At 44.2% G+C, this 18243-nt stretch overlaps 1 protein-coding gene across 14 annotated transcripts in view; it reads right to left on the minus strand.

The window, feature by feature from the left end:
• Window positions 1–18243, minus strand: part of CCNY (cyclin Y) — a 318347-nt gene that overhangs the window by 150152 nt on the left and 149952 nt on the right. The window contains exon 1 of one of the 14 annotated variants that reach the window (XM_070601620.1): window positions 6823–7080. The exons of 12 other annotated variants lie outside the window; for them this stretch is intronic. The gene's annotated coding sequence lies outside the window, so the exon portion shown is untranslated. Of the gene's footprint in view, window positions 1–4595; window positions 4714–6822; window positions 7081–18243 lie in introns of those variants that run through there. One more of the 14 variants, XM_070601622.1, reaches the window with a different exon arrangement.

Consider the following 18243-nt stretch of genomic DNA (forward strand, 5'->3'; position numbering starts at 1 on the left):
GGGAGCCCTCTGCTCAGCTGACAACTGCCAGCCTTTGGCTCACACCAAAACCAAATGTGCAGGCAAATACTCAAAACAACCAGCATTTAAATAAAAACTGAAGAAAACCTATTGTTTTCATTAGGGCTAGCTTTGAAATAAAAAATTTCAAATACCAAAACAAATGCAACAGATGTGCAACTCCATTTTAAAACCACCTGAACACGTGTCAATCTAGCAAAAGAATGTGGGTTTTGTTGCCATTCCTGCTCCTGAGGTGGGGATACTGTCTGCTGCCTCACAAGGCATCCTGGGCAAGTTTTTTGGGCTGGTTCTCCATCCTGGCTTTGCCTCCTACTAATTAGTATTTGAAAGGCAACACAAAGGGCATTTAGACAAAGTCAAAATTAACTGACAAGAAGTTCGCTAAATTCAGCCATCAGATAAAGCAAGATCAAATTATGCTCTGTGCTGATTTAATTTATAGGCTCTATTTTTACAAATAGAATCTGATAGTTCTCAGTGATTGTCTGGTTTGAGATTTTCCTCATCTTCCATCCACTAAATGCTGAGCTGATTTATTACTAACTGATATTCTCCGTTTAGAGAGCAGTCTTCAGATACACAAACGGTGATTCAGTTTGTCCATTTGGTTTCGGGCTCATGACCAGCATCAGCTGATGCCTTTATGAGAGACAAGAAAAATAATGCATTCTTACTGGACACGCAGGTCTTCTGAGCCTTGCATTTAATGGCTTTACAGAAGTTAAGAGATAAAAAGGTTTGAGTTCTCACTGCTTTGCTGTAAAATCAGAATTCCCTAGCTCTTAGTTTGTTCATAAATAAAACGAGGGTTGAAACAGTTCTGATCAGCTCGGCAAACACGGAGCAGCCTCTATGTGCGCCAGGCGCCACAGTGATGCTGGGAATTCAGAGATGAAACAGGCAGTGCCTGCCCTCGGGAAGCGTGTGAAATTAGGAGGAGTACAATATACGTAAACAGGTAACTTCTATATTACTTGGTACAGATCAGGGTACTACGGAAACAGAGAAAGAGCCTGTGGTAGGCAGAATACTGGCCCTAAAAATGTCCACATCCTAATCCCTGTGAATACGTCACCTTCCATGGCAAGGGGAATTAAAGTCGCAGATGGCATTAAGGTTGCAATCCACTTGAAACAGGCTCAACAGAAGGCTGACGTAAGGGAGGTCATACTGTAGGGAAGAGACCATGCTGTAATTTCCAATGACCTCTGACGGACTGACCCAGCTGGGTTCGCACCCTCCGGGAGATCCACCTATTCGGTAGATTTTACGACCCCTGCTTGTACATAGACCTCCTAGCTGTGTAAGAGGATAACTTCGTCCTGAGTTCCTTAGGAATGTGATGACCCCAAACAGAGTCTATGCTGATAGCCGTCATCAATGACACTGAGCGATCTGGTGTGGGGACTCGACTCCCAGTCTGTGACACCAGAGGGTCAACATTCCCAACCTCCCCTAGAACCCACTGGCCTACGTAACTCCTTCAAGATTCTGTGCCCCCGAAGATGGTTCTTTCAGAAATCACTCGGCTGTCTTCCCTCTTGCTAGTGAGCTATGATAAAATGCCCTTTCTCTGCCACCATCTTGCCTCTTGACAATTGGCTTTTGTCTCGCGGTGAGTAGATCTTGCCCTTTGTGGGGTAACACACTGACTTTAAAACAGGGAAATTATCCTGATTATCTGAGTGGACCCAATATAATACACTTAAAAGTGGAAAAGAGAAGCAGAAGAGAAAGAAAGGTGTGATGACAGAAGGGGAGTCCAGAGATGCTAGTCTGCTAGCTTTGACGACAGAGGAGGGGCCGTGAGCCAAGGAATGTAGCTGAAAAGGCAAGGAAATAGGATCGCCCCTAGGGCTTCCAGAATGTGCTACCACCCCCTGACTTCAGCCTTGTAAGATACTGGCTCAACACAAGGCTGACATGAGGGAAGCCACACTGTAGAGAAGAAACTATATTGTAACTTTGAATGACCTCCGATTAACCAGCCCAGACATGCTCTGTAGATTTTGTGGCCCCTCTCAGCTGCTTTAAGATGATAACGTTGTTCTTTTTGAGTTCCTTAGGAATGTGATGACTCCTGGGCAGAGAGCCTACACTGATAGCCATCATCAATGACGACTGAAAGATCAGGGTATAGGGCATTGCTCCATTCTCTGATGCATATGCAGTAAAACAAAGGACTATCAGGAACTGGGACCAGATGTCTGTCCCACCCTGGAGAGCAGCTGCCTCCCACTCACCCCCACTACCACCCCCAGACCAGCCCCATATATAAACTGGCCTGTAGTCTTTGTTCTGTAAGATGGTTCTTTCAGACACAAGTCAGCCATGTTCCCTCTTGCTAGCAAGCTGTAAGTAATAAAACCCTTTCTCTCCTACCCCTTTGCCTCCTGACTATCAGCACGTCTTGCGGTGAGCAGATGACCCCCCTTGGGAGGTAACAGTAGTACCCATGTCAGACTTCTGAATTGTATGTAAGATAATACATTTGCACTGTTTAAGCTACAAAGGATGTAGTAATTTGTAATGGCAGCAACAGAAATTTAGGGCCCTTCAGTTGGAAAATAGAGCCCTTTGGGTGGAAATGCAATCATTTATATGTGAAAAGAGAAGCTCATTCTTACCAATGCTCCACCAGCAAGGAGAGCAAGGCCACTAAACCTCGATGCTGGATGCAGAAACGCAAATACTGAGTTGTACCCAGTTGTGCCCATTCGTCATGTTGTAAGATGTCTCTAGTGCCTGCTCCTAAAACACCCTTCATACACTCTCCAGCCAAAAGAGCTGCGATTTGGGAGACAAAGCACTCGTCAGTACAAGGCCACAACTACTCTGCCAGCACCAGCACCCTGCACACTTAAGTGCCATATAAACAAGCGCTCACAGAGGCCTTCTGAAATGCTGCCATTAGAGTCTATTTTGCTTCAGCCTTCATCAATAGAGACCATAAAGACAGCTTACTGTGGAGCACTAGATTCAAATGCGATACAGGAAAAGCTGCAGAATCATCTTCCAAACACTGGCCTGACGCCAGAGAGTCTGCTCCTGTGGAATTGCTCTCCAGAAGAGTCAGAAATGGCCCAAAGTTACCTGCCATTCTGAAACACTAAAGGAACAAGAAAAAGCACAAAGGGGCTGGATCCCAGCCTCAGGGACACCACCTCAGAAGACAGGCCAGAGGGGAAGGGCCACACCTACTGTGCTCATTCTCAAGAAAGCCAGGCCTCCCATGGAATGCTACAGCTGTGTTCGGACTCCATCAATGATCTGTGGCTTTGAATATTATCTCGCGGATCTTGGCGGCAAGTTTACCCAGGAGGAAAATGCCTAATTCTACGTGCTATATATTAATTACTAAATTTATTACACAAAATACAAATTTTTTTCCTGTTTTTTGAACTTAAAAACTGCCCACAGTAAGTCCTTGAATGAAAAGCAACCTGTACGCCCATAATCACTTTCAAGAACACTGTGTGTGTGTACTTCCCTCCTCCCCTTTCTTGATTTCTTTCTTTTCAGTATCTACTCATCTCTTCTTAGAGTTATCACCTGACGTCAACTTTGCATCTGACTGACAGACTGATTAAAGCCATTCCCCATTCCACCATCCTCATCCCCCATCTGTGCCAAACAGAGCAGTGGGCAGTCTTGTTCCAGCTTCCGGCTGGCTGTCGTCTCAGCCGTGGAGCAGCCTCCTCTTCATTTCTACAGAACCACCACCACCACTCATTCCAACCTTACGTTTTCTTATGGGAGCTCCTCCAACCCCTGGGAACACTAAAGGGGAAAGAAATATATGACCATGACCAGTACAGATCCCCCAAGAGAGACCTTTGAGATGAAAAAGTTAACCTGCTCTCCTGGGATCGCTTTCCACCCCAGATCCGCCTTCTCTATAACCCAAGGTTAAAAGGAGTGAGTAAGGATAATAAGGCTACACAGACTCCAACATGACACAAAGATACAGAAAGAAAAGTTCACAGAATGTGATGAATGATTTCTCAACCAGCCAACACCAAGGAAAGCAACCCACATCACCAGCTTTCTTCTTTACAGGAACATGACACACATTTTCAGCCAAATCTAATGGAATTACACATCCAGAGGTCCAAAAGCATAACCAGTTCCTAATCCTCTATTTCTCATTTTAATCAGGTAGTTGAGAACAAATATACAGACAAAGGAACAAGACACTATGGCGACCTGAAATTGGCCACCCCAAGATATGTCTCTTTGGCATCAGGATTATTGGAGGCTGATTGCTTTTGATAAACTGGGACAGGGAAGGAGGCTCTGAGGAATGGAACTTGCCCTTTGCTAGGACACATTTACATTTGTAAGGTAAATCTCTATCTGTAAAAGGTGGCTCCCTCTCTGTACCAGGAAGAAGAAAGGAGATGACCTTCTCTCTAAAAACTCTTAATACCAAAGGCAAGGACTTAAAATCTGCATTTTATTGTGCTTCTCTGGTAACCTCCTGTAACTGACTTCCCTCCCCTTTCCAACGCTGGCATTTCTTTAGGGATTAAGCATCTTTCCTTAGGCTAGGAACTGATTGCTGCGCTCACCTGTGGCCGCCCAGCTCCAGACGATAGACTTGCCTCCTGCTACGCCCTCCGAGATAGCCGAGCACTATCTGCTGTGTCCATCAAGCACTGTGCCACAGGGCAATCTTGTGACTATTGTGGGAGGGACATTTCAATCACATGTTCACATATAACCACTCTGTGGACCCCACTTCTTCGGTGCCCTTTCTTCCTGAAGGAAGAAAGGCCCCGGGGCCATGGTTCCTCATAAAGCTTTGTTTAATTTTCTCTTGCTATTCTGTCTCATGTGAATTTAATTCGTTCTCTGGCCAGACAAACCCACATTTGGGAAGAGGAAACGTCTTCCTCCCCTACAACACTTACGAGAAACACTAGTACAGATGTGTAGTGATGTTTACCACTCACATATTTATGTCTATAAATTATGTCTTCATGGTCACTAAAACTGACAGTATAATGCTAACCTTTTTATTTTGTGGGGGATCAGAATTAGCCACCTCAAAATGTGTCTCTTCGGCTTATTTTTAACAACAAAAGACTCTAAAAGAAACTTTGACCTTCCCCCTAACTGCCTAAAAGAATTTAAGATAAAAGGCCTGTCCCCAGGACAGGCCATCACTTTAGATAACTCTGGGTATCTGTAGACTGTGAGGGTCCTTGCCAAGCCCACTCTCATCTACCAAACATTTGCTTTTCCATCTCCATGTGAATTGCCTTCCTCCCCTCTGAAGCCCCAAACCACCACCCTCAGCACCCTCCTCCACCTTTAGCTGAAGATGGTATTTAAGGTGGCAGCTTTGGCCATTCTGGCGAGTTGCTCAATTTTCCTGCGTTTCTCTCACGTACACGTGTTAGAAAGCTTTGTTTGATTTTCTCCTGTTATTCTGTCTCATGCCAATTTAATCTGTAGATCAGCCAGAAGGACCTAGAGTAGGTAGAGGAATTCTCTTCCTCCCCTTCACCTTCAAGTGGCTCAGCAAAGGGCCACTGTCACTCTCAACTAAATACCTAAATACCCACTCCTGGAAGGAGAGACCGCAGTTTTCTCATTCACGGATCTACATTGGATGGTTTTGATGACGCACATTGCAAAGCACAACTGGGTTTTAAAACTATTTTATCTGCTATTAGGAGGACTGCAATGAAACTAAATTTGCTTGTTTAAAAAGAAATATCAGGTGCTGGTGAGGATGTGGAATAATTGGAATTCTCAAATTTTGCTGCTAGGAGTATACATTCCACTTTGGAAAACTGCTGACAAAGCACTTCATGTATAAACTAAAATTTGCAGATACCAAACAACAATATTATCCTTCAAGTTGTTTCACTGTTTTAAATTTTAAATACAAATAAAAACTCCAGCGGTCACACAGAATGACAGAAGTACAATCAGTGTGTTATACTTGCTGATTTCAATCCACCATTCAACACGGCAGGACCACAGGGGTTGGAGACATAAACTATGCCCAAAGTGAGCTCCAGATGATAATCATTATAAACTTATTTCACAACTTCATCCACAGGTATGGAGCCAATGTACAATAGTTATCCTCTGTGTAGAACAGAATGTTTACTAAAGTATAACAAAAGCCTCAACAGTTACTGCAACAAATATCTGGAAACTAGACCAACAAAAGATCTAGGGGGAAGAGTATTTTGTTACTGACATTGTTTAGAATAGGAGACAGGTGGCAATTAAAAAAACAAGTTGGCTGAACTTTAGTTAGCTTTATCATTGTTTTAAATTCTCTACAGACCATGGACCCCTTCAGTGCCTGGGGGAGGGAGGGATCACTCCTATCCCGCACTCCTGGTTTCACTGTCTGCCAATCAGGGTTAAAAACTTTAAGGAATAAAAGTGTATTAATTTGAAGTTTATATATGTTTTACAAACATCTGCCTTTAAGACCCAATGCCTCCACTTCCAGGTATCTATCCTATAAAAACATGAAAACATATGCCCAAAGAGACATGTGCAAAACGTTTATGGCAACGATATGTGTAGTAATTAGTAGTTAGCAAAAAACAGGAAAATAGGTAAATAAACTGGAGTATAAGGATACAACTGAATGTTGTATAGCAATTAAAAGGAATAAACTAGAGCTCTAGGTTTTATCTATAATACTCCAATTTTTAAATTCATGTATTTGTATAATTCAGATTTAAGATTTTCAAATTACAATAATGAAAGACATAACCAAATTATTGGCCACAATCAATCCTCAGCAGGCCTACAGCTATTACACACCTGGGTCTCTGCGGCTCTCTCGTTGCTGTGAGCACTGTCAAGTACAGATGCGTTCCATCCGCATGTGGGGAACAAAGGCCGGGGATCTGACCTGCTGCACTAACATGAGCTCCTAGATAACTGCGCTTAGCTGAAGTGGTGGCCCAAAAGGAAGCCATCAGTCACCTGAAACTGGCAGGAACTTCCCGAGACAAACCTGGGTGTGGACAGAGGGGAGAAATTAGATAACACTCCCGAGGCATGCATGCAGGAGCCAACAGAATTCTCTGAGGGCGGGACTGCTGCCATTATGAGCCCACAGAAGCACTTCCTAAGGAAGGTTCCTCCCACAGACCCAAGCTGAGAGCACCCTAGGAACAGGCCGTGACTCCAGCCGTCCCGTGTGTGAGTGCACAGACCCAGAGGGACTCAGTCAGTGTCCACGGCCCACTGCAGTGAGTCTGATCTGCAGCGACCCTCCACCGCAGGGTCCCTCCCACCTACTCATCTTCCAGGACATTACTAAGCCACAGTTAGATATCTATCCTACGGAAACACTAACAGGAAACCCTCCTTTAACTAGAATTTGCAGAGAGTGAGTTGTTATAATTCATTGTTTCTGAAAGTGTTGTCTGTGGAACATCATACTACCGTGTGCTTAACAGAGGGAGGAATCCATAGTTAAATAAGTTTGGGAAATGTTCCCTAACATTATATATTCTTACTCCCAATCTCCACAATGCATAATGCAATTTATCACATTAAGGCTCAGCAAAGTGCTATAGGAAAGAAATCTGCTTAAGGCTAAGCCAGGGGTTCCCAGGCCTATTTGACAAAGGAACCTTTTCCCTACCTAAAAGGACTGTTTCCCACACGTGTGTGGGGGAATGGAATCGGCCACCCCAAGATATGTCTCTTTGGCATGAGGATTATTTTGGGCTGGTTACTTTTAAAAACTGCAGACATGAGAGAAACTGAGAAGTAGAAGTTACTCTTTGTTAAGAGACATTTACATTTGTAAAGGAAATCTCCATCTGTAAAGGTGTCTCCCTCTGTACCAGAAAGAAGAGGGGATGACCTTATCTCTAGAAACTCTCATCAATGCCAAAGGCAAGGATTTAAATCTGCATAATAACTTTACTCTTGTTTACTGTGCTTTTCTGGTAATCTCCCCTAACTGACTCCCCACCCCCAACATCCTCCTTTGTCTTTAGCTGAGGGTGGTATTTAAACTGAGAACCTCTGCCATTTTGGCAAGTGGCTCAGTTTTCCTGAGTCTCTCCCATGTATGCAAGTTACCAAGCTTTGTTCAATCTTCTCTTGTTATTCCGTCTCACGTGAATTTAATTTGTAGCCCAGCCAGAGGGACCTAGAGTGGGTAGAAAACATGTCTTCCTCCCCTTCACTTGCTTGATCTTAAGAATCACCTAGGACTACTGTTAAAACTGAGGATTCCCAGGCCCCACGACTCTGACTTCCTGATCAACATCTTCAAGGGAAGAGTACCCCCAGTGACTTATCATCAGACCAGTATGGAAAATATTGACAAAGGAGCATTTGGCCAGAAACAGTATTTTCTATTAAAAATGTTTCTAAGTGGTTTCCAGTTCAATTCCTGATTCAAGGTCATTATTCTAAGCGTAACTATCCACTCACAGTACAAAGGATGTAAAGAGTACAGTATTTCTACTGGTCTTGAGCGCATCACCACAGCAATTGCTTCATCCTTTGTGTTTTTTCACTAAGTTAATCAAAATTATTATAAGAACAACAAAACAACAACAGCTGGGCTCTTAAATGTGTTATCTTCCCTAGTTTTTCACAACAACCTTATGAGAAAAGTACTATTATTTTCCCCATTTTGAAGAAAGGAGGAAGCAGGCTAAGCGAGTTTAAGTGATTTGCCCTAAGTCAGAGCTTCTCAACCTCAACGCTACTGACATTTGGAGCTGGGTAGCTCTGTCGTGGGGGTTGGGCGGCTGTCCTGTGTACCGCAGGACAGTTAGCAGCAGCCCTGCCTCTACCCACTAGATGACAGCAGCACTTCCCCTCTGGCTGTGACAACTCAAAGTGTCTCCAGACCTTGCCAAACGCCGCTGTGGTCAAAGCCAGTAAGGACCACTGCCCTAAGCCATGCTGAAGGTCAGAGCAGAGGAGCCAGAAGTCTCGCAGCCTGAGTCTCGGCCAGCCCCTCCCAAGAGCAGCCTCCACATCACCTTCTGCATCCTTCATTCTCCACATGCTTCAAAGCTGAGAGGCCCAGCAGGCCCTGCAGGAGCTCTCACCCTCCGTCTCACAGCTGCCGGCATTGAAAAGAGGCCTGGGGGAAGTTCATCAAGTGACAGTGAGATAAAGGTGTACCAAGTGCCAGCAATTTCTGGCAGAGTAAGCCCTAAGTATAAGTAATGCTTGTGCGTATCCTTCTTCCTATCCTGCCACAGGCTCCAGGTGCTTGTATGAAAGATTCTCAATCTGCTCACTTACAGATGAAACACAGAAAAAGCATTCTACCTACCATGGCATACCTAGTGTATTCAACACCTAGAAAAGATCTTTTTTTTCCTGAGGAAAATTAGCTCTGAGCTAACATCCATCCACTGCCAATTCTCCTCTTTTTGTAAGGAAGACTGGCCCTGAGCTAACATCCCCACCCATCTTCCTCTACTTTACGTATGGGACGCTGCCATAGCATGGCTTGACAAGCAGTGTGTAGGGTCATGCCTGGGGTCCAAACCAGCAAACACCAGGAACCAAAGCAGAACACACAAACTTAACCGCTACACCACCAGGCAGGCCCCAGAAAAGATCATTTTTTAACACACTCTCCTCATATAAAAAATTATTTCAGTAATAGCTATGTAAAAATCAAAAATTATTTTCTTGATCTGTTCTCTAGGATTAAAACAATTCTGAAATAAATTTCAACTTTACATATATTATGCAAATTTAGTAAAACATTTCATGTATATACTAAAATTTGCACTTACCAAACAAAAGTATTACACCTCAAGGTTTGCACTGTTCCACTGTTTTAATTTTTAAGCAGAAATAAAAACTCCAAGTGGTCACAGAGAATGACAGAATTAGAAACTTTAAAAAGCCTATCGTTGTTCATTTCAAATCTACTGTTTAAATGCAGAAATACGTAGTACCACAGGGGTTAACTGCGAGGAGAATGTCCAAAGCAAGTCTGAACAATTCCTAACTCTTACAAATCGTCTCTCAAAATGAACGCGCTTACTGAGCGCCCATGTGTGGGGGGCCCGCTGTCTAATTAGACTCTCTGATTTAACTTCCATGTAGCATACAATGTCTATTAAAGAATTGAAAAGTGCTCATTTGAAGCTAACATATATATTATTAAAACTCAAGTTACCATAGCAACTATTTAGAACACACACCAACAAAAGATTTTTGTTGGAGGAATATATTATCACTGACATTGTTTAGAATTGCAGGAATAATTCTAGACTTTTAGACTCTGCAGACGAATTTTCAGATGGTTTTATTATTGTTACTAAATTCCCGAAAGACAATGCACCCCTCATCCCTGAAGCAGAGCAGAGTTTCCACCACTCGACGCTGGGCACGCCAGTCTGCCCGGCAGGGTTACAACGGTACTCACAAGTTTCATGGAAAGAGAAAGGTCACCAAAACATCATCATAAAAGAAACAATGAAGTAGTAAGACCTCCAGTTTAGCCTGCACATCAGACAAGTCAGGAAACCTCTGCAGGCAGTGCAGTGGTGAGGGTCAGGACTCTGAAGGCCAGCTGCAGGCTGTGTGACCCTGGGCACGTCACTTCATCTCTCTGGGCCTGATATACTAATCCCCGCCCCCTGGGGCTGCAGTGAGGTCATAAAGGAAGGCAGAGTTGTGGGCTCCAGACAAAACAGGCAGCTATATCCTGAAATTATTGAGTCTGGATGATGAATATGTAGGGATTCACTGCACTATTCTCTTTAATTTTGCATATTTTTAAAATTTTTCAAAAAAAATAAATGAACTTACTTGTAATTATCAGGTTCCTTATATACATAAAAACAGGGGAGAAATCAGGATCTCGAAGGTCTCTTTGGGCTCTAAAGCCCCATGAGCTATCCCAGACCTGAAGGGGGCTCATTTCCCAGGTGGACATCAGGAGTGAGGCTGAACGGGAAGGACATCCAGAAAACAGCTCTGACCGTCAGTCAGCGCCGAGAGCCATCACTGCATGATCGACGCCTCAACGACCGGACGTGGGACTACTCCAGGCGTTCATTCCAAAACCCAGGCCAGAAACGGACCACACTTCCAGGTCCAAGCCCTCCACGGTCTGAGACTGACGCCTGGCCCACCAAGTCACCTGAAGCTCTCCCGCTTCGCGGGTCAGAGACCAGCAAAAGACACAGACGGGGCCTGTTCCTGAGCGAGGGAGACACCAACAACACTGCACGAATGGAACGCAGTACACACAATAACTCTAAGGCTGGCTGGGGAAATCCTACATTCACACGATGGAAGAAGGGGCATTCAGAACTTGTCTGCTGACCGTACAAACCAACAAATGACTAAAATCTCACAGCAGAACTTGCAGAATCTATTTTAAACCAGGGAAAATACCTATGAGCAGACAAACACAGCTTCATCGAGCTGGAACAGAATGCTGGTCTGAACATACACAACATGGGTAGTTACGTAAAAATGGTAAGACGACAGACGAAGTTCAGACAGACCACAAACAAGGGAAAAAACATTCCAGCACCTTGGGAAATGGCATAATTAGACTTGAGAAAACATCACAGGAGTCAAAAGCATGTGTTTCTGATAGACGACAGTGGCCCCAGTGAAGCCACCTTCTGAAAAACCACAAACACACACCTCTTCCACCTCCAAGCGACGCTCAAAGCAGCGTCTTGCCCTCCACTGAAAAGCAGCACATTTTAAGTGCCAGAACAGACTGCTCGACTTGGACATCATTCAATGTTCTAATTCCCTAATATTAAAAACATGTGACTACACGGTAGTCTGTTAGAGTCCACGTCTCACTGGCTTCCAAAACACGTCTTCCAAGTACAACCGAGAGTCTTCCAAGAGCAGAAAGTCCTGGGGCCGGCCCCGTGACCGAGTGGTTAAGTTTGCACGCTCCACTGCAGCGGCCCAGGGTTCAGATCCTGGGTGCAGAAATGGCACCACTCGTCAGACCACGGTGAGGCGGCGTCCCATATGCCACAACTAGAAGGACCAGCAACTAAGATATACAACTATGTACCAGGGAGGATTTGGGGAGATAAAGCAAGAAAAAAAAAAAAAAAAAGAAAGTCCTAGCACAAAGCAGGCCTCGCCCTACAGCCTACCATTCCTTCGCATTCCGCTGCGTCCCCTGCCCCTTGGGACACCTTCAGCTTGATGGCTGCCAAACGTCCTGGAGGGGACAGGCCAAGGTCCCACTCCTGTGTGGGGAAACGGGATTACACATCCTCCACCAGGCAGCAATGCCCACTGCTGGCCCAGACCCACTTTCTGCCTAAACCTCCCAGGGTAAAACAGGGCTGGGGAGGGGGACAGAGAGAAGCGAGGCAGAGTTCTCAGTTAAAGACAGCCACGCCATGCACTCACAGCCTTCTCCACCACTCTCTCCTCTTTCCCCACACATTTCCCTTAGTTCCCAACAGGCTCACACTCTAAATCAGCAGAAAGGCCTAACGTTCTGTGGGCAAAGCAGCATGGAGTCACAGGCTACTTCGAGCTGAGATCACGCCGCATTACAACCTAGCTAAGTCCATGAGTCCTTCCAGCAGCTCACTGACTCACTCCCCTGGAACCAAAGGGTCCCTGCAGAAAGATGTCTTGGCCTGTAACACATCTGGCTCCATTTCTGATGGGTGACTGCTGACAGCTTTCAACCCCTACCATCCCCCCTTCCCTTTCTGCCCTAAATTTGAGCACACTGGTAGCAAGCCCAGGGCATGTGCTTCGGCACATGCAGGACCTTCAAACCATCCAAGCCCAGACAGGCAAGCAAGGAAGCCCTCCGCCAGCCTCCCCCTCTAAACACAATAAAGGCCAAGCCTGTCGCCTTTCCCTGCTCTCTCAACTCACTTTCCAACCTGCCTGAGAGCCTGCCCTGGGCTCCCCCACAAAGCTTCACCACATGAGTAATAAGACTTTCCCTATCTCTTGGTGTGCACCTGGCCTCCTCATCCTTTGACATGCAAACCAAACTTTGGGCGGGGTCCATCCTACATCTTCAGAGTGGCCACGGCATCTCCCACAAATAAAAGACCCTGTACACTCTTTCTGACTCAATCCAAGACTGATGGAAGGCCAGCACTTAGCACACCAGCTCCTCCAATGTTGCCCTTGACTCTGGCCCTAAGAAACCTCTCTCACTAACAAAGGAGCCTAGTGTGGTCACAAACAAATATGCACCCATTAGGAACAAGAAGGCCTGCAGACTGGTGGCCATTCCACCACTGACTAACCACATGACTTTGCACTGACCTTTATGAGTCTCATTTCCCACACCTATAAAACGTGTAGTAACGTCACCTCCCTGACTAACTAGTAAGAGCGTGGTGAGGGTCAAAAGGGGCGGGACAGGGCACAGCACACTGACAACTGCAATGTCTACACATCCTGTAGTTCTCGGAGGTGGCAGCCCCCCTCCCTCAACACATCCTGGGTTCCAGCTGCCTCCCCCAACACGCAGCTCTGCTCTTCTAGTCTCCTCTGGCTCCCTCTGTCTCTGTTCTAAAGGCTTTTGTGGGCAGCTACGAGTTCACTAAAAGGACGACAAACCAAAAGACTCTCCTAAGTCTCCTCAATACATATACACCCTAAGCTAGCATAAGCAGTAAGCACAGAGGGCTCCGGAACCCCTTCCAGGGAGGCACCCATACAAACAGGTTAACGCCAGGCAAAATCTCTTCTTTTATATTGTAAAAAAAACACTGAAGATGTAAAACATTGATAGGTCTTATCACACCCACCAAGGCCAACATCCAGGGTCCCCTTCCGACTCCTGAGCCCCCTGGAAGAAGAATTTTGGTCACACCACAGAGAATCCTCTTAGAAAGGAAAGCAACTTCTCCCACTTAAAACAACCCTTGTAATAAATAAAAGCTTAGAAGCCAAGTGGATGTCCATTTTGAAAAATCTATAACAACAGTCACCTCCAGGTTACTTATCCAGATTTCGAGGTTGGGATAAAGTGTACAAAAATCCCCCGCTAACTCGTTAAGGTAAAGGCTCCACTACTAACTTTCTGTCATCAAATTCAAAACGAAACAAACAAGAAAATACTGTTTAAAGCACTGAGAAGCCAGCCTCAATGCAGAACTGGATCAGCTGCAAGCAGAGAACTTGGTCCAGGTTTGGCACTGGCTGATCTGAGGCAAGGAGCTATCAGCCTCCCCAGGTCTCAGCGGCCTCAGCTGATGCTCCAAGTGCCTGTGCCACTGGGCAGAGGCCAGCCAGCACTCCCACTGCACAGCGTCCCTGTTCCAGCTGCACGTCCAAATGGACACCTCGGCCAACCCCTGGAAAGCGCTGACTGTTGGAAATCACATACACTCCGCCTGCCTGAAATGTCTCCATGAGCACAAATGTCACCCACAGAAACCCCTGAGAGGGACGCCAACAGCCAAATGTCAAAAATGCAAGTTCTTCAGTTATCTGGCACCCTTGAAAAAATGCCATTCAACATCAAAGTTGTCAAGAAAGCATATACATCCAGTAAAGTAGCCTCCTTCACCTTAGCATCCAGCACAAGAGGCAGCTATTAACATGCCCTCCTCCAATCCTGGCCCACAGGATGGCACGCGTTAATCACATATTCATCCACGTCATCCTCCCTCTGGGACACTGTGTCCGGCACTGGGGACAAACAGATAAGAGCCTGGACCAAAGAAGACAGAGCCATAAATAAAGAATTACATGGGGCCGGCCCCGTGGCCGAGTGGTTAGGTTCGCGTGCTCCGCTTCAGTGGCCCAGGGTTTCGCTGGTTTGGATCCTCAGCGCAGACATGGCACCGCTCATCAGGCCAAGCTGAGGTGGCATCCCACTTGCCACAACTAGAAGGAGCCACAACTAAAAGTACACAACTATGTATCGGGGGGCTTTGGTGAGAAAAAGGAAAAATTAAATCTTTAAAAAAAAAAAAGAATTATAATACACAACAATAATATCAGTTGAATGTACGTACTTAACATCTGCTATGTCCTAGTCCAGTGGTCTCAAAATATGACCCCTGAATCCCTGGGGGTCCCCAAGAAGCTTGCAGGGGGTCTGCAAGGTTAAAACTACGTTCACTGTAATCCTAAGAGGTTTTTGCCTTTTCACCGTGTTGATGTTTGCAGTAATGGTACAAGTGCAACGGTGGGTAGAACTGCCACCTGCTTCGCATAAACCAAGGTAGTGACACCAAACTGTACCAGTGGTTACTGCAGTCTTCACCTCACACACTCACTGAGGAAAACAAGGCCAGTTTCACTGAAAAAATGCCCTTGCTGAAGTAGTAAAGATTATTAATTTTATTAAATCTTCACCCTTGAGTACTTTTTTTTTTTTTAAGATTTTATTTTTCCTTTTTCTCCCCAAAGACCCCGGTACATAGTTGCATATTTTTAGTTGTGGGTCCCTCCAGTTGTGGAATGTGGGACGCCGCCTCAGCATGGCCTGACGAGTGCTGCCATGTCTGTGCCCAGGATCCGAACCAGCGAAACCCTGGGCCGCCGAAGGGGAAGCCCACGAACCTAACCACTCGGCCACGGGCCAACCCCGAGGACGTATCTTTTTAATATTCTGTGTGATAAAATGGGAAGTGTTTCAACAGTCACCTTGAGGAAAAGCACTTACACGTAAGTCAATTATCTGAGTGGTAAGCTAAACTGCACCTTTTTTTCAAGGAATATCATTTTTACCTGCAAGAACAAATGACAAACTATGGTTATTCAGATTTGCCTATGTCTCCAGTTTTGAGAAAATGTTTGACAAAGTGAGCCTGCTATTTCAAATAATTTATTGCCAATGATAAAATTCAAGCTTTCACCTAGAAATTAGAATTCTGGAAAATTCATATCTGCCAACATAACTTTGCAGCTTCCCAATAATTAAAAGACTTTTCTGATGAGATCAGTGGTGATCACATGTAATTTCAGACTGAGGCTAGATGGGCGAAAGCGGTCGACATTTGGAAGATCTGCACAACTTCGTGAACCAGTATTTCCCACGTGATTAAGGCGTGATGTTACGAAATCTTGCATGGGCCAAAAATCGACCCAAAGTATAAGCTAGACCAATGAATTTTAAGGTAACAGAATAAACGATTTCAGATTCCACATTGCAACTAACCTCTAATAAACTACCACCTGTCAAGTTGTATATATATATATATACACAAGGTATAGTATCAAAGAATATCCATATTGATTAATATTATGTAAAAAAGGCTATATAAGAAAAATGATCCTACTGCCACAGTTAAAATCACACTCAGCTGGAAATGGTGGAAAGCTTCTCCTCTAAGATCAGGAACAAGACAAGGGTGTCCACTCTCACTCCTATTCAACACAGTACTGCAAGTCCCAGCCACAGCAACAAGGCAAGGAAAAGAAAGAAAAGGCATCGGAATCAGAAAGGAAGGAGTACAACTGGCTCCATTTGCAGAAGACATGATTTTATATATAGAAAATCCTTAAGACTCCACCCAAAAGAATGTTAGAAATAATCAACAAATCCAGTAAAGTTAGAGGATACAATATTAACACGCAAAAATAAGTAGCATTTCTATATACTAACAATGAATTATGTGAAAAAGAAATAAAGGAGATGATACGATTTACAATAGCATCAAAAACAAAATACTTAGGCACCAGCCCAGCAGTGTAGTGGTTAAGTTCATGCTCTCCGCTTCCGCGGTCCAGGGTTTGCAGGTTCGGATCCCAGGCGTGGACCTAGTACTGCTCTCATCAAGCCATGCTGTGGTGACATCCCACATAAAATACAGGAAGACTGGCAACAGATGTTAGCTCAGTGACAATTTTCCTCACAAGAAAACAAAACAATACTTACATATAATTTTAACCAAGGAGGTAAAAGATACATATACCGAAAAATAGAGAACACTCATGAAAGAAACCAAGTAAGACACAAATAAATGGACAGGTATTCCATGTTCACGGATTGGAGGAATTAATATTGTTAAAATGTCCATACTACCCAAAGCCATCTACAGATTCAATACAATCTCTATCAAGATTCCAATGACATTTTTTACAGAAATAGAAAAAACAATCCCAAAATTTATAGAAACCACAAAAGATCCCAAATAGCCAAAGTAATCCTGAGAAAGAACAAAGCAGGAGGCATCACACTTCTTGATTTCAAACTGTATTACAAAGCTATAGTAATCAAACAGTATGGTACTGACAAAAAACAGACACACAGAGCAAGAGAACAGAATCAAGAGCCCAAAAGTCAATCTGGGCATATGTAGTCAACTAAGACTTGACAAGGCAGCCAAGGACACTCAATGGAGGAAAAAGTCTCCTCAATAAACTGTGCTGGGAAAATTGGACATTCACATGGAAAGGAACAAGACCAGGCTCCAATCTTAGACCATTCACAAAAACTAACTTGAAACAGATTAAAGACTTAAATCTAAGACCTGAAACCATCAAACTCCTAGAAGAAAACATCAGAAAAAGGCTCCTTGACATGGGTCTTGGCAATGATTTTTTGGATATGACACCTAAAGCTCAAGCAACAAAACAGAAAATAAGCAAATAGGACTATATCAAACGAAAATCTTCTTTACTGCAAAACAAATGATCAACAAAATGAAAAGACAACCTACGGAATGGGAGAAACCATTTGCAAATCATATATCTGATAAGGGGTTAATATCAAGAAATATATAAAGAACTGATATAACTCAATACCAAAACATAAATAATCCAATTTAAAAATGGGCAAAGGATGTAAAAAAGACATTTTTCCAAAGAAGATATACAAATAGCCAAGAGGGACATGAAAGGTGTCCAGTATCACTAATCATTAGAGAAATGCAAATTAAAACCACAATGAGATATCACCTCATGCCTGTTAGACTGGCCATCATCAAAGACAAGAGATAACAAATGTTGGTGAGGATGTAAAGAAAAGGGAACACTTGTGCACTGCTGGTGGGATTGTAAATTGGTGCAGCCACTATGGAAAACAGTATGGAGGTTCCACAAAAAAATTAAAAATAGAATCACCATATGATCCAGCTCTTCCACTTCTGGGTATATGTGCAAAGTAAAAACCCTGCATCAAAGAGACATCTGCCCCCCCATGTTCACAGTAGCATTGTTTCCAACAGCCAATGCATGGAAACAACCTAAGTGTCCACTGACAGATGAAGAAGTTGTGGCATATATGAATATTATTCAGCCATAAAAAAAGAAGGAAATTTCTTT

This window comes from Equus przewalskii, chromosome 30, assembly GCF_037783145.1.
Source record: "Equus przewalskii isolate Varuska chromosome 30, EquPr2, whole genome shotgun sequence".
In the NCBI taxonomy this organism is placed as follows: Eukaryota; Metazoa; Chordata; class Mammalia; order Perissodactyla; family Equidae; genus Equus; species Equus przewalskii.